The 15,856-nt window shown below is 43.0% G+C and overlaps 1 pseudogene; it reads right to left on the reverse strand.

Annotated features, from left to right (window-relative positions):
• Positions 1 to 6,737: 6,737 nt before the first annotated feature.
• Positions 6,738 to 14,632, reverse strand: LOC121833025 (annotated as a pseudogene).
• Between the last annotated feature and the right edge of the window lie 1,224 nt (positions 14,633 to 15,856).

Below are 15,856 nucleotides of genomic sequence, written 5' to 3' on the forward strand. Positions count from 1 at the left end.
CACGCTCCCAATGGTTGCTGCCGACAAGGCTGCCCCAAAATGTGCCGCGCGCGCTCAAATCGGTCTGCAATGGGTTCCGGCTACGCATCACGCCGTTTCCGTGCACGATCCAGTTGGCGTGTCGTTGTTGGACTGCTGTGTGAAAGGCAAACTTCGTAAGCCGTCTGAGAAAAAACCCGCGAACCCTCAGGTTTTTTGCCGCTTGTCTCTGTGGAGGTGGAGCAATCGTTCGCCGGCTTTTAGAATGTGGTAACAGAGGGAAGGCACAGCCTAAGCAAACAAACACTTTAGATGCTGCTGACCATTCTCTTTAAAGACCGTGTGTCTTGGAATAAGAAAAAATATATATATATTTCACCGCCAATAAACACACTGATCATGCCCACAGAAGCGTACATTGTCCAAGAAAGTGTCCTGATGTTTTGCATTTTTTGTCCCTATTTCGTTTTGTTTTCAGCACCATTTTGTGTGTCGAAAATCCCAACTCTAACCACAGCACAACTTTAATAAAGCCTCGATAGTTTTTTTTTTTTTTTTTATCGCAATAGGGTGGAGAAACTTGATGCGGGTTCTACATTCTGGCTTTTCAATATCAGTCACAGATCCCATTCCTCATGCGTATCGCCTAAAAATTAACGCGCATTATGCGTAAGATAGACTCTTTCGAGAAGGTATTAGGCATACGCACTCTGTAGCATATAAAATTCTTCCAACGCTGCCACGAATTATGGCTTGTCCATTAAACAGTGGCACTGCTATAGCTGTTATTCATATTTTGCGACGGCCGTGTCAACAGGAGTGGAGACTTTTACATAAATCCAAGGAAAGTTACCTATTAATAAGTATTGTGATCATTTTTGTCAAATAATTCCATTCCCCAACCAATGCAGGCTGCTCTTTGCCTGTATTGGTTGTTAATATTAGCCACAAATGCCGAATATTAGTTAGTAATTCAATTCCCTTTCCTGCCTATGTTGATGTGGGTGAGCATTTAACATGCTTGTTTTCGTGTATTCAATACTGTGTGACGCTAGTTTAGAACCTCAAGGCAAGTAATCGCAGTGCACTAGTCAAATGTATAATTTACAGCAGTCGTAGGACTCAAAAACAAAAGCTTAATGAAGTGGCCCGCGAATGCCCATATATTCAAACTTGCGATTTTTTCTTTATAAATGCGTATATTTTTATTGAGATTTTAACCTCCACGCGGACTTTGTAAATTAGTCTCGCTAACTGTGGAATTCTAAAACGTGCGGAAGCAACCGCACATGGAGTTGATATAGGCTTTGTTCCTCCTGTGTATTTGCAAAACAAAGTTGTTACCTATTTATTGGAAGAACTTAAACTTTCCTGCGATGGAACACTTGATCACGGTATTATTCAAGTCCGCGATCCGGTAGTGGAGGGCTCACAAGGAAAACCCTGCGAAACTGTATTGTTCGTTTTAAAATACAAATGAACATTTCGTTTATTTCTTTGTTTTCTTATATAATTCCGTGTAGGACCTCTAACTATGCGGGGTTGTAAATTTTTTTCAAATGTTCCGGGCACAAACACGCTATCTTTGAAAATCACAATCGAACCACGCGGAATAGAGGAAAGCAGGAAAAAGTGGAGGGAGGGGGGGGGGGGGGGGGAAGGGGCGTCAGCGTCATCTGTGGACAGCGTAGTGCACTTTTTTAATTTCTATCGAGACCTAGTTCCCCATTCTGTGGAACGACTCTTGTCGCATGCGTTTCGCAACCACAGTGGATGCTGTAGCTGCACCCGGCTGGCGACACTTGCGTTTGCTCGTGCATTTTGCCGGAACGTTTACGACCAACCACCAGGATAGCGACGTCCGACAGCATGATAATTGGGCTTTTGTGACGTCATTGTTTGTTAGATCAGGACCATTTTCAGCTTATGGGCGGAATATGATGCTATACACACCAGTCGGAGGTGAGTTCAAAGCACTGCAGTTCCGATGCGCCAAAGACACAATGTGGAACAGTTGCGTACACATTGCTTGTACGTGACTTCATCGCACCGTCCTTGTAGTCATTCGGGGTCACTCCTTTTTACTGTTGCCGAGAAACACTAAGTGGGCGGCGCGAAATGTACGCTGCAGAAGGTACAGGCTGAGAAGCAATGCCACCAGAATGGCTGCTGATGTGCCGTCGACGACGCTTGAAAGCAAGCAACGCTCGCGCCGTGCGTTCAAGCTCTGAAGATGGCGTCGAGATCAAAAGCCTTTTTATACCTACGGCCTTGGCTTGTGCATGATCTCACGCTAACCATTACAGGCTCCCATCAAAAAGCGCTGAACTTCGTGGAGCTTTGCTTAACAGGGAAATTTGCACTTAAAAAAGTTACGGCAACACTCTGGCGAGTATTCTTTTGCAGCAAACTCATTACGGCAAACAGGTGATAAACGCCGCCGATAACGATACGTGACGTCAAAACGTCTGTACGTGAATGACTTTATATGCACGAAAATACCGGAAATGCAAGCGCTGGAAAACCTGAGTGCAACACCAACGCTTACCACCATCAGCAAATAGTGTTCGAACGTGGTTCTACCTTCGGAGCCTGTCGGAAATCATTGCCAGTTTGAATGGCCTCTGTCCCGCACCGGCCGCTGGCGGACGCCGGGTGAACAAAATCTAGCTCACTTAGATCGGCGTCGAACAGCACGTGGCCCGAACCAATTAGCGAAGTATTGGCTAATGGAGCCTTGCAATCGTTTGATTGCCTTCTGTAATGTTAAGTTAAATCGAGGGACAGCGAAAGACACGGCGTGTGTCTTACAAATTAATACATGACAGAGCCTAATTCGCTCGGCATTAATGACAGCCGGAAGAAGCTAGAGTCGTTACAGGGACAGCATTTCGACTACCACACATTAACATAGAGATTTATACGAATGTATAAATATATATATATATTCCGTGTAGTACCTCTAACTATGCGGGGTTGTAAATTTTTTCAAATGTTCCGGGCACAAACACGCTATCTTTGAAAATCACAATCGAACCACGCGGAATAGAGGAAAGCAGGAAAAAGTGGAGGGAGGGGGGGGGGGGGGGGAAGGGGCGTCAGCGTCATCTGTGGACAGCGTAGTGCACTTTTTTAATTTCTATCGAGACCTAGTTCCCCATTCTGTGGAACGACTCTTGTCGCATGCGTTTCGCAACCACAGTGGATGCTGTAGCTGCACCCGGCTGGCGACACTTGCGTTTGCTCGCGCATTTTGCCGGAACGTTTACGACCAACCACCAGGATAGCGACGTCCGACAGCATGATAATTGGGCTTTTGTGGCGTCAGTTTTTGCTAGATCAGGACCATTTTCACCTTATGGGCGGAATATGATGCTATACACACCAGTCGGAGGTGAGTTCAAAGCACTGCAGTTCCGATGCGCCAAAGACACAATGTGGAACAGTTGCGTACACATTGCTTGTACGTGACTTCATCGCACCGTCCTGGTAGTCATTCGGGGTCACTCCTTCTTACTGTTGCCGAGAAACACTAAGTGGGCGGCGCGAAATGTACGCTGCAGAAGGTACAGGCTGAGAAGCAATGCCACCAGAATGGCTGCTGATGTGCCGTCGACGACGCTTGAAAGCAAGCAACGCTCGCGCCGTGCGTTCAAGCTCTGAAGATGGCGTCGAGATCAAAAGCCTTTTTATACCTACGGCCTTGGCTTGTGCATGATCTCACGCTAACCATGACAGGCTCCCATCAAAAAGCGTTGAACTTCGTGGAGCTTTGCTTAACAGGGAAATTTGCACTTAAAAAAGTTACGGCAACCAAATTTTCAAAAAAAGAAAAGAAAAACAGGATCGTGAGATACAGTGATTTGAGCTCTGGGGAAGTGTTAGTGGCCATGGCGGCCTTAGTGAAAAGAGGAAACTGCGTCATTAGTTAGCTAATTAACTAAACTATTTTAACCAACTTTTTAAATTTTTACTTGAGGGAGCATAATGTAATCAGAGCTTTGAAGCCTGATTTCAAAATTGTCTTGCCCTGCCATCGAAGCTTCATTAAAACTTTGTAGTAGGTGCTACGGGGTCAAGAAATGTCACTTTGGTACACGGCGTCGACCCAAAAATAAGAGGGCACTCTTAAAAAAAAAACTAGTAAAAAGCTATTAACTACAGCATATATTACATCGTTCTGAGCGTTACTACCTTTCACTAACCATTTAATACCTCAAACGCGCGACAGGTAGTAAAAAGTTAGCAAATGCAGCAAGCACTACCTTTTTCTGAGCGTTACTACCTCTTTCCAAACTACTTACTACGGCAAAGACGCGGAGAAAATGGCTGCGCTTGCTTTATACCCGATTGCCAGCGTTAGCGACGTATTTGTGTTTCGGATCGCAGTGGGAGGTATCTGCACGCAATCGTAGCGTCAGATATTGTATGAGGGGACATGTTTAAGGGTTGGAGTTGACCTTATAACGATCGCAGCCTTCGTACCAGCACGACGTGGAGGCCAGCGCTGCAGCGAGCGCAGCAGCCATTGTTGATGCAATGGCCATGCGGCTAATTACTTTCTTCCCATCTCGTTTACATTCGTTTTTGAGCGTTTATATTTTCATTTTGGTTTGAACTGGGGTGAAAATAGCCACGTAGCACATACGAAAAACGGTTCCAAAAAAATAAAAGTTCATTCTGTTTTTTTTTATATTATTGTATTTTTGTATTTTTTTAAAACAAATGTTTTTCTTTCACAAGAGACGCTTGGCAACATTGTTCGGCGAGCAAGTTGGGGCCAGCCGGGGTTCGCAAGACGCTAATTTCCCCGATGGGAACCTGCCGTTTTTGCCTCGTGCCGTGTGCAGTACTCGTGTTCCCCCTTTGGAGTGCATAGTTAACGCTCGTGCGCTCGACGGGGCGAGTGTGTGCGTGGACCAGGACTGCTCCGAGGATAGTTCTAACGAGCCGGTGCCGCTGTGACTGGATTGAGTGTTGTCGTCCAAGAAGCTTTTCTCCGCTTCCTGATACTTGACACTGAGAACTTCTTCACAGTTTGTGTGTGCTTGGTGGTTGAATGATTCTGATTGAGCTGTCTTCGGTCGTGACAGTGCGCTGTCCCAATCGGTGTTATGCGTCGCAAATAGTGTATGTAGCTTTGGGACAAATGAAAAAAAAAAACTGCTTTGGCATTCTACGAGTCTTTCTGAATTTGCTTATATCTTCTCCAAAAACGCGAGCATTCGTCAGTGTACTACAAAAACTAAGATGCGAGCTGCACGCGGTATTAATTTTGCATGCATTATTGTAGCGGAGCACGCGAAAGGAGTGCAGCTGCCGTCGTACTCCCCGTCCATTAGATCCTCCGTTCGCCGCGGGAAACGGCAAGAAAGCTCTCTCTCGTCGACGGCGACCGCATTCGTTTTAAAGGCTGAACCGCATATAATCGATTTAGCGAGCGACGAGACGAAACGTCGCTCAACGCCTTGGCCGCTTGTTCCCATTGCTTTCATACGGTTTGCCTCGTCGGGCAACTTACATAGCGACTGCGAAGAACTGACGTGCTGATACACGACGACAAGTTTGTGCACTTAAATGATCAGGGAAAAAGACTTAAGGGCAGTCAATAAAGTTAGCGGGGAACCTCCTAAGTTCGATCCGCAGTGCACCCGCCCGTAAGTTAGCAAATGGAGTGATTAAGTAAGCGTGTGTTTGTGTTCAACGCATCGTGTCGATTGTGGGCTAAAAATCTGGGGTGTGCATGTGTATATGTATCGACTTGCAAATTTGGAAGGATTTTTTTGTGTACGTTTAATTGGACGCTGAATAGCGCCACCTGGATTACTCATTTCCGGTTTCAATTTTTGTTGCGCCTGCCATCTGGTGGTGAGTGGCCTGACCCCGCACCTTTTTTTTTTACCACCGGAAATCACGTGACTAGTTGCGTTTCCAGTTTTCCGTCGGGCGGTAGCGCTAGTTTCTAGCTAGGGGTAGTAAAGTATATGGATTTAACTTTTAGGCTAGAAGCAGTTACTAGCTTCTTGACCTAGTAATCGTTACTACCTAAGGTTACTAGGCGTCTATTAACATATATGACAAGCGGTTGCTAGCTTTTACCTTGTTAATACTACTAGCTTTTTTTTAAGAGTGAGAAAGAGCGTCAGTCAAGTTATCGCTCTGCCCTTTCGGCCCTAAAGTATCGTCGTTATAGCAGCCAGCTTCGCCTAAGCAAGTGGAGCCGGCCGCGATAATTACGAATTCCATGCCCGGAAGAGCGGAACGATAACTTTGCCGGCGCTCTTTCCTGTTTAGTTTCGGTTATGCCATTTACCAAGGTGACATTTCTCGACCCCGTAGCGCTTACTAGGAATTTGTTTCTCCGAATTTGGCGACACGGCTAAACCATATTGGGGTCTATCTTCAATCCTCTAAATACATTATGTGCCCTCAATTTAAAATTAAAAAGTTAGTTATAACATTTTAGTTAATTAGCCAACTAATTACTTAATATCACCTTTTTTCTAGAGGCCGCCATGGCCACGAACATTTCCGAATGGACCAAATTACTCTATCTCACGTTCCCTTTTTTTGAACATGTGGTGGAGCTAAAAAAACATCCTGTATACAAACCTTACGAAGGTACTCTTGAATTACTGAGACTAGCCCTCGGGAGAATAGACAAGCTTGCACTAGAAGGAGTAAGTTCCATCTAAAAAATAATCTTCATGATACCCGCCCTTATTTAAAAGCAGTGCAAGATTATTTTACAAAGTTTATTAACGAACATTGTCAGCAAATTCTCCTTGGATGTTTCCTTGAGGGCAATAGTTGCAGACAACATATATCGTCCTTGAGTATTGTGAGCGGGCATAATCACATCCAACAAGTGTGGTTCCTTTCCACACCATCTGTGTGAAATGGGACGTCTCTGGACTGAACCGCGGGTCATGATAATTATATTTATATATTTCGTTGAATTAGAGCGAAGTAACTTCTTTTTCTGAAAAGAAAGGAGTAAAAATTATGTCTAAGATTAATCCGTCGAGCAGCTCTTCGGAATTTTGAGGTATATTCTATGAAGCTGATCTCTGATGAAACCTGTTCAGTAAGAACAGTATATTGATATTGTTAAGTGCTCTACTGGAAGTCTTCTTGTTTTATACTTTTGCGAGTTAAACATCAAGAAAAGCATAAAGTCGGTCCAGCTATTGAATTAAGACGAAATGTAGAAGCGTGAACCACGTTCATATTAAAAATGGCGAAAAAACAAAAGACGGGATAAAACGACTAAGAATCGCAAAGGCCAAACGTCTTTTTGGCCCGTATTTTATTTTGCTAGTTTTGATATAAATATTAATTGCCAACTTGCCCAGCAGACCAAGCATAAACCACGAACGAGTCAATTAAAGTAGTGAACACTCGCAAATATTTGTAGAACTTAACTAACTTAAAAGAAGATGTGGGCATCAATTATGATAATGAACACGAAGTTTCTACGAGTGGGCACATAAGCTGGTCAATCGCCACAAACATGTATTAGATCCGTGCATGGAAATGTTACATATTTTTCAGCCATGTTGACCCTATTGATTAAAACGATTATAAACCAGTTTGGATATGAACTGGCCAAACCCGAAATTAACTGGATGTAGTGGAATTGTACCGGTCTAATTGGAAATCAAACTGTCGAAACTGGCCCAACGTGGAAAATTAACTGGCCAAGCTGGCAGCTGAATTGGCTAAACTGTTATTTGTACAGTTCCAACTGGTAGCTAATCAGGCAAAACTGGTAGCTTGAACTGGCGACACTGCTGTCTTAATGTTCAAGCTGGCAGGCCAAACAGTTTGAACTGGCAGTCGAAATGTTCTAACTGGCAGTCAAACAGTTACAACTGGCAATGAAACTGGTCTCACTGTATCTAAACAAGTCATATCAGCGGAACTAAAGAAAGTGCTCGTTGAACAGGTGAAGCTATGCCCAGCTAAAAGTAATTAACCATTAGATTCGATCCCATTGGCCTTTTTTTCATTTAGATCAAGTTGGTTTCAATGTTTCTAATTTTAACTCCCAAGCGAAAGAACCGCATTAATGACTATTTTTTTTTTCTACTTGAGCGAATTAGACTTTTACACTCCACGCAACTCACAATAAATAGAAAAATTGGCAGAACAAGACTTATTAATTCTATACGAAAATATGTGTTTTTAGAATAAAATTTGCCACAGAAGAGTAAATGTATGGCCTTTACAGAACATTTTCTCTATGCAGATGTCGCATAACGGACTAGTAGACCAAATGAAAGCCTTATTTTGACGCATGTACGGCTAGCTTGCAACAATAGTTCGTGACAAGTGAAGAATTCAGTGATGCAATCACCTCATAGAATTTAATATACCCTCTGCTGGCCAATCGAAAGCGGGAAAATTATAAAGTCCAAGTGGAAACACTTGGACTTTATCATTTTCCCGCTTTTTCACGCGGCCTTTATCCACCCTGGTCTGCTCTGAGAAGCTGCTTCCAGGCTCCAGCGCAACTGCCAGAGGCCGAGGCAGTAAGCCTCCCAGGTGATGTTGGAGAAGCGCGGGAAAATGTGGCAGTGCGCCTGTGCGCCAGGCGCCTGGAATGCGCCGGTGCCCTGGGACCGGAGATCAGGCCCTGGGACCGGAGTTTTCGTAGACCGCGTTTCCCCCTCCGCTAGGCCCTACGCAACGAAGAAGCCACTACTGCGTCTGCGCACCGATGGCATTGACGGCAGAGTTTTGGGGTATCGTAACGGGGTGGCGGAGAGCGTTGCGGGTCGGCGAAAACGATCGACGAAAACTCACTATTGTCCCCACGCGCAGCCAGCGGAGCGCGGATGCCTTGGAAGGGGAGAGGTGCTTACGTGCCAAGACAGGGAGCGCGCAGGCCAATCAGCGCGCCCCTCGTGCCCGCTCGAAGCGTTAGTCGGCGTCGGCAGCAGCTCTTGCATGCAAGAAAGCACTTCGGTTTATAGGTTAAAATGTATTTCTTAGAGTAAGTTACGTGAGCATTTGGCGCTTCAGTCCCTTAGCCCTGATAAGTTTGCGACAGCAAACAAATTCGTCTTCTTTTTGCGCGCCTTGTGCAGTTGTTTACCTCCGAATTTCGTCTGGATGCAAGCATGCAAGCATGTGCTGTTTTTCCTCCATTTTAACAAGTGACGGCGCGATTCCTTGCGGCCTTAACAGCACCTGTTTTACGCATTCTTTAGGTGGTCTGTTGATTGGCGTGCACTGATACTTTGTGTTCAATTCTGCATAGTTCTCCCGTGACGTCATTCTGGTCACCATGCACCGATACTAAGCGTCCCACACAGTGGAAGGTATGTTTTCATGTGCTTGAACGAGCGTTTCAGGAATTTCGCCGAACATGCAAGGGACGCCATTTCTGGGGCATTTGATAGATTAAAATGGATTATGTGTCTTTTCTGCTCAAAATAAACGTTTCAAATTATAAGTTTTTTGGGGCTATTTTTGGGGCTATTTTTCTGGATCGACATTTGGCTACTTTTGGGCTATATCTTGTAGACGTTTGGCGGGTTGGAGTTCAAACACCTAGCAACCCTGTTGTTAGGGCCGCTGTTTGCCTGGGGAGGTTATAAGTTGTATTCAAGCTGTGTTTGCATAAGATTGTTTGCCGGAGCGTTGAGTGCTGCCTCTGCCGATGGTTCCTGTGGCTTACGACGTCCTCCGCCTGAGTTCCACTCGCTCGCGGGCGAAATTTCTGCGTCTCAGAACGGGGTGTTCGGAAATTCGCTCCGTCCTCATGGCGGCGCGGGCAATGGCTGACTCTGTCTCCGCGCCAGCGAGCCAGGAAAGCAGGCTTGACCATTTGAGTTCATTTTCATAATCAGGCGCACGAGAAACTGAACCTTTCTGCAACTCGATTTGGAACAGCTATGCTAGTAATACAACCGCCAGTGTACATGCAGCTTCAGAGATATTCTACCAGTGGTTGCGAGTTTCGTAGCGGACGACAGACTGGGGAGGCAGGAAGAGGGTAACAACAGCAGGATCTTTTCACCCCTGGGCGTTGCTTTGCATAAAGGCTGAACCGTATGTAAGCGATTAAGCGAACGACGGTGACAGTGACGAGAGTCAGCGACGAGTGACGGAGATTTCCCACAGTCGGTCGTCGCGTCGCTCGGTTTTTGGATTCCTGGAAGTCGTCGCTCATTGCCTTGGAAGCTTGCTGCCGTCGCTCTCATGCGGTTTGTCTCGTCGCACGAGTGACCGAGCGACAGCGAAGCGGAACGTCGTCGCTTGTCTTGTCGCTCGCCAAATCGCTTACATGCGGTTTATACTTCATTGCCGCTAGACTGGCACCACATGTACGGTTGGCGCATGCTTCCATATTCCCTCAGATACTGCTTATAATAGTGCATATTTTTTTATTCGTGGCATTAGTTACATATAGTTTTAGAACAGGGGTGCAAGCAAATCTGCCATGGCTCTCATTACTGATGTGTATTCTTATTTCAGATGCTTTGAGGTACTATGCGAGCCACCAACGGAGCCCCGACACTCCAGTAGATGTGGAAACTCTCGCCGACCGGCTGGGACTAATGAATATCATGGCATTTTTTTTAAATTTTAAATATGTTAATTTTTGCGGTCTGAAGTATGTGTATTTTTTTGTGGAATTATAGTCAATTTTATCTGTTGAAGACCCGTGTTGTCAATATTACCAGTTAAACTGGTTTAACTGCATGGATTGGACCATTATACGCAGTCGTACAGTATTAGCAGTATACACATTTTCACAGTAAGGCATGTATGCAGTTTCACAGTAAGACCAGTTTGCGCAGTTTCAGTTTGTCCAGTTCAACCAATTTAACCACTGGCAATAAGCCTGTTTGAACTGGCCCAGTTTACAAAATTTTTCAATAGGGGATTAGAAATGTTTATGCCTGCTTTCATGTCAGTGCGCTCGCCCTCTTTGCAAATTCTGTGGCCTCTAAATAAATTAAGTTTTGCCATGAGAGGAGCGTTATTACTGTAACAGAAATCCCGGCACACTTTGTTTGATGGTTTATTGAATAGCTTCATTTTATGCTTAGGTAATAGCTCAAGCCACTGAGAGTACCCTATTAAAGCAATACAATATTTCACCCAGCTGGCATGTATTTCTTACAATCGGAGTTTATCCAACGTATCATCAAAGTAAAATTACGTAATATTTCTTCTGCAGAATCCTCCACTGATGGAAGAAATACGAGGCCGTAATATGCCATTCAACTTGCGCTTAATTGCCAAACTGATATACTGCGTCTCCATCTAATACCAGTATAGGAAAAAAAATGGGTTCTTCTGTAGACAAGATTATAGGCTTCCAGTGCACGAATAAAACACAATTGTTCAAAGTTCTTATTTGTATCGTAATATATTTCATATACTGCCCGTTATGCAAACAAGACGAATTTCTGAAGAATATACCTGCACATTAGCACTTTATATTGTGCTTCACGCCTGGATCGAGCTGAGCTGACGACGCTACGATCCCATGGAGCCAAACAAGCGCCGTTAAAGTGCCTCGTCACGGCGATTGTCGTATTCGTGCTCTGGCTCTCCCCAACTAAACGACCCATGCGCAGTGAATGCTCCATGATCGTGCATTTTTTTATGGGCGGGAATTGGTTCAGCCGCTGGTAGCACATGCATATAAAGACGAGGGCTATGACGATGCAGTTTTTTTAGCTGCTTGATTGGATACATTTTATTGTAGTGTCGGCCTCGCTCGGACCTAGTATGGTACGGCATACAGCAGAAATTATATGTCAGCCACACCAGATTTTCTACTCGGATTTATTTGGCTTATATGAGGGATCAAAAAATAAGATGTTTTAAGATTACAACGTCTACTAATTCATCACCTCTATTTAAACACACAAAGCAAAAACGTTGCAGGTGAGGGCAAAAATAGCTAGAACAGACTCCTGGAATTCTCAAAATGAAAGCCGACGTTTTCTTGAAACGCTCAGTTTTGTTACCAAACGGTCCTGTGTAAGTTCACGACGTTTTTTTAGGGGCTCAGGTAAAAAGTTATTAAACAAATCTTGACATATAAAATACTGCAGAAAAAGGCAGTGCTATATTACTTACCTGAAGGTACAAAATTGGGCGCAGTTAGTGTCTTCCAGTAGATATTTTCGCCCATTCTATCGTAAGGGTCCGGTCTTGGTGGTCGATGTTCAACAACATCATATCGGGCAAGCCTTTCCGCCCACAGCTGCGCCCATGCTTGTAACTGCGTCAAGAGGAAAGAGTATTGAAGAATGCACTTAAAACTGTTTTTGTAGCAGATGAGGTTCTCATAAATAGTTCCAGTTTTCTCCACAGCGATAAGCACGTTTATTAACTCGTTACCATTTTGGACGTTCCAACACTCTAAGAAATCCGAAGAGTTTGCTTTCCAGCATAGCAGTCGGGAGAGCTAATCGGTTCAAACAAAGGAGAGAGCTTGGGGAATGACGGTGATGAAAATATGCCTAGGCAGGAGTAAAGCTGTCCGCAATCTGGCAGTGGGCATGGTGAAACGTCGTGCACATTGCCAGAGTGCAGACACTTTTTGTTGGGCTAAACATTCGCTAAACTGCCTCCGTAAGTTGGTGCGATTGACTCTTCTAAACGCTTTGTGGCAAAGAAGACACTCCAGTTTTTTAAAGTGAATGATAAAGTCGATTTATGTTCTGCCTGAATCTCTTAAGTAATTTGCTGAAATATTTAGCACGACGATGACTTTCATTCGCGCCTTTTGGTGACGCCTTCGCTTTTAAAGATTTTCACGCATCTTCGGCACAACAGTCAATTACGGCACTCGAAGCGGCGAGCTCAGGTAATATTATATCAATATAATACTCCGCTATGTAGAGAGGTTTTCTGAATGGTGCTGAGTGCGACGTTTCACATGTTCTAGGCCATCTGATTGGTGTAGCATACGCCCTATTTTAAAGGAAGACATTTATATTTAAACACATAATTGGCTAAAAAAGGTCAAATCTAAGCGAGTTGGTGTAATTTGAATGGTTAAGAAAAGAAAAACGCAAAGGAAGAAAAAAAAAACAGGCAGCGCCTCAACCAGTTACGAAGTTTATTTCGTACACCACTTACATACCACGTCTGCGACACCGTCACTACAATCAGAAGAAGTTAGAAAACCCAACGACAAGAGGACAAAATAGAATAAATGGGTAAAAAGAAAATAATCACACACACAGTTTTTAACAAAATAAAAAATAGACCTTCTTTTGTTTGTTTGTTTGTCTAGTGAGATTTTAAGTCTCCGACAACAGGGTAAAAGACAGATATGTTCTGGCTGATATTTCCCCGTTGGCGGTTGACAATGCCCAGCACAACACGAAAAAACACTAATGACAAACATTCATGAGTGAACAGGAAAACGAAGAGAGAAACTTTGTATAGAGTAGTTACAGCATAGTTGAGGTAGTTGAATCTATGGCATAGAGAAGTCATTTCTAACAATAGAATTATAAGAGGCATACAAAGAAGTGGTAAAATACATTACACATATATGCTTAAATTTGTTGTTCGCTGCACCGAACAGAAGGTTATTTTTATTAAATTTTTATACATGTGGTTAGACACAGAGCTTCGATTAATTTCTTGAATGTTTGCATTTTTGTTTCGTATGTCTGGTATTAGATAATCCAATTACTGAGTACCGTAAATTGTTCATCAGCAAAGGTATTATAAAGGTGTCAAGTCGGAGATTATTGTGTGATTCTAGAAAGGTACGGGCCAAAAATATCAAGATTCGTCTCCTCTAATCTCATTAAAGATATAGATTAAGCGTTTTATCTGAAAACCTGCGCTATGTCAAGCAAATTGTGTTTAATATAATAAGGGGCTCTATGAGCCACACGCTGAAGGTTTTCGATGCAATGTACTGCCCTTTATCTCCCCTAACCTCGGCTACAAAAGAATTACACAAAGGGTCACAGTTCAGCATAACCACCATCCTGCCGTCTGCGAACGCAGGGGTTCATAACTGAACACAAACCAAAGAACTTGACCTCCCAGAAAGAACGAAACGAACTCTTACACTTCCATTTCTCTAGCAAATCACAGAGTTCGAAGATACACACATACACAGTGTTAACACGTCGGAACTGCCTACTTGTAACCGCGACCTTGTAACAACCTATAACATTCCCTACAAAAAAACAAAAAAAAAAAAAACTACACCTTACAAGGGTAGATTCCCAAACGGCAGATGTTGCTTGACGTTTTTCAGTCTTCGCGTTTTACTTTTCCCACCCCAGTCTCAGGTTTCCCATTATATTCATAATTGGCCGAGTATTTCGCCTAGAAAGCACCAATAGACCATACTTGTACATTTTAAAGATGTGCATGTCAGGTCAACTTTTAGAGTGGTCTCCTTGAATATACTTTAGGAAGTAAGTTTTCATATTTAAAAACTCTGTTTGACAAAGAAGATGCTGTGGTTGTAGTTATAAAGGACCAATGCATTATTATATAATGTACGAGTTGATAAAGCAATTTTCGATGTGAACAGCATAGTGAAGGATTGTAAAAACGAACAAAACGTTGTAAATATACTTGCGTTGTAATTATAGCCGAGAGGTGGCGCCCCGCGTTGTTTTCTATAGTAGTTGTGCCAATCGAGCATGTATCTCCAAAAGTCAGGGTCAACCTGCAAAAGTGTTCCGAGCATAAATCTTGAATATTAATGGCGCATATGCATGCATACCGGATCTGGGTTTACGACATTGTAATCCTGAATGTATAAAGTAGCTTCCTGGATTTAAACCCCTTTACGTGGTTTGCATATGTATTGAATGTAGGCTGCATGAAGACTCTGTTGAGCTTGACGTATATTGCGGCTCGCGGAAAATGAACTGAAGCCTGTCGCGTGCTAGAGGACAGGTCAAAAGTCTTGTATTTAAACTACCCCCTCAGTTTTAATATGTTTCTTATTTTTTATCAAGAAGAATTATTTGTCAGAAGATCTTTACATCAAAACATATCGGATTACTTGTGTGGAACAGCGCGGACATACAGTCACACTCACAGGCACACAAGAAGGAAACAGACTCGCGGCGTTAAGAACTCAGTGATATATTTCTTCTTCCTCAAATCGTCATCTTCTTTTCCCTCGCCGTTAAAAAGAACGGTTTAAATTTTTAAACACAAAAAACCAAATAGCCAACAAACATTAATAAATAAATAAATGACAACAAAAATAAAGTTAAAATCAGTTAAAAAATAAGTTAGAAGCCATTATTTTCTTAAATTACTAAAAAATGAATGAAAGAAAATAAATTAAAAAAAATATTTAAATATAAAAATGAAAATAAACGTTCACCCTTAGTATGAATTTCCAACTAGCCCAAGCATCCAGATTATGCATATCGAGTTATTTCTAAGCTTCTCTATTCTCGGAGAACGCTGAATAACACCGAAAATTAAGCCATACCAAGATTAGTCATAACATAGAAAAACAAGAGAACACAGACGAATAGGAGGATCTCTCTTTAAGGAGAAAAATTTCAAGCTTTATGGGAGTACGATATTTATATACAACCTTATTTAGTATTCAGTCGAAACACAGATCCCACTCCGCTGTCCGCAAGTCTGCTTTTTTTTCTTCGTCATAACATATTTTACATGGTTATCTTCTGTTATCAGAAAGGGTAATGTTTTTCACATAATTGGGTCACGCGTATCTTTCCTGTAGACTTCTGAGATTTCACGTCCTTTTCCGATTTTCTTTGACATAAGCCCCGTGATAAGTACGGATTTCTGTGGCACACCGAAAATTTATACATGAGACCCAAGCTATAATGATATGCTACATAATACGTGATTCAACCGTTTCATTGAAAGGCTAATG

This window comes from Ixodes scapularis, unplaced genomic scaffold, assembly GCF_016920785.2.
Source record: "Ixodes scapularis isolate PalLabHiFi unplaced genomic scaffold, ASM1692078v2 PGA_scaffold6__148_contigs__length_123643588, whole genome shotgun sequence".
Lineage (NCBI taxonomy): Eukaryota > Metazoa > Arthropoda > Arachnida > Ixodida > Ixodidae > Ixodes > Ixodes scapularis.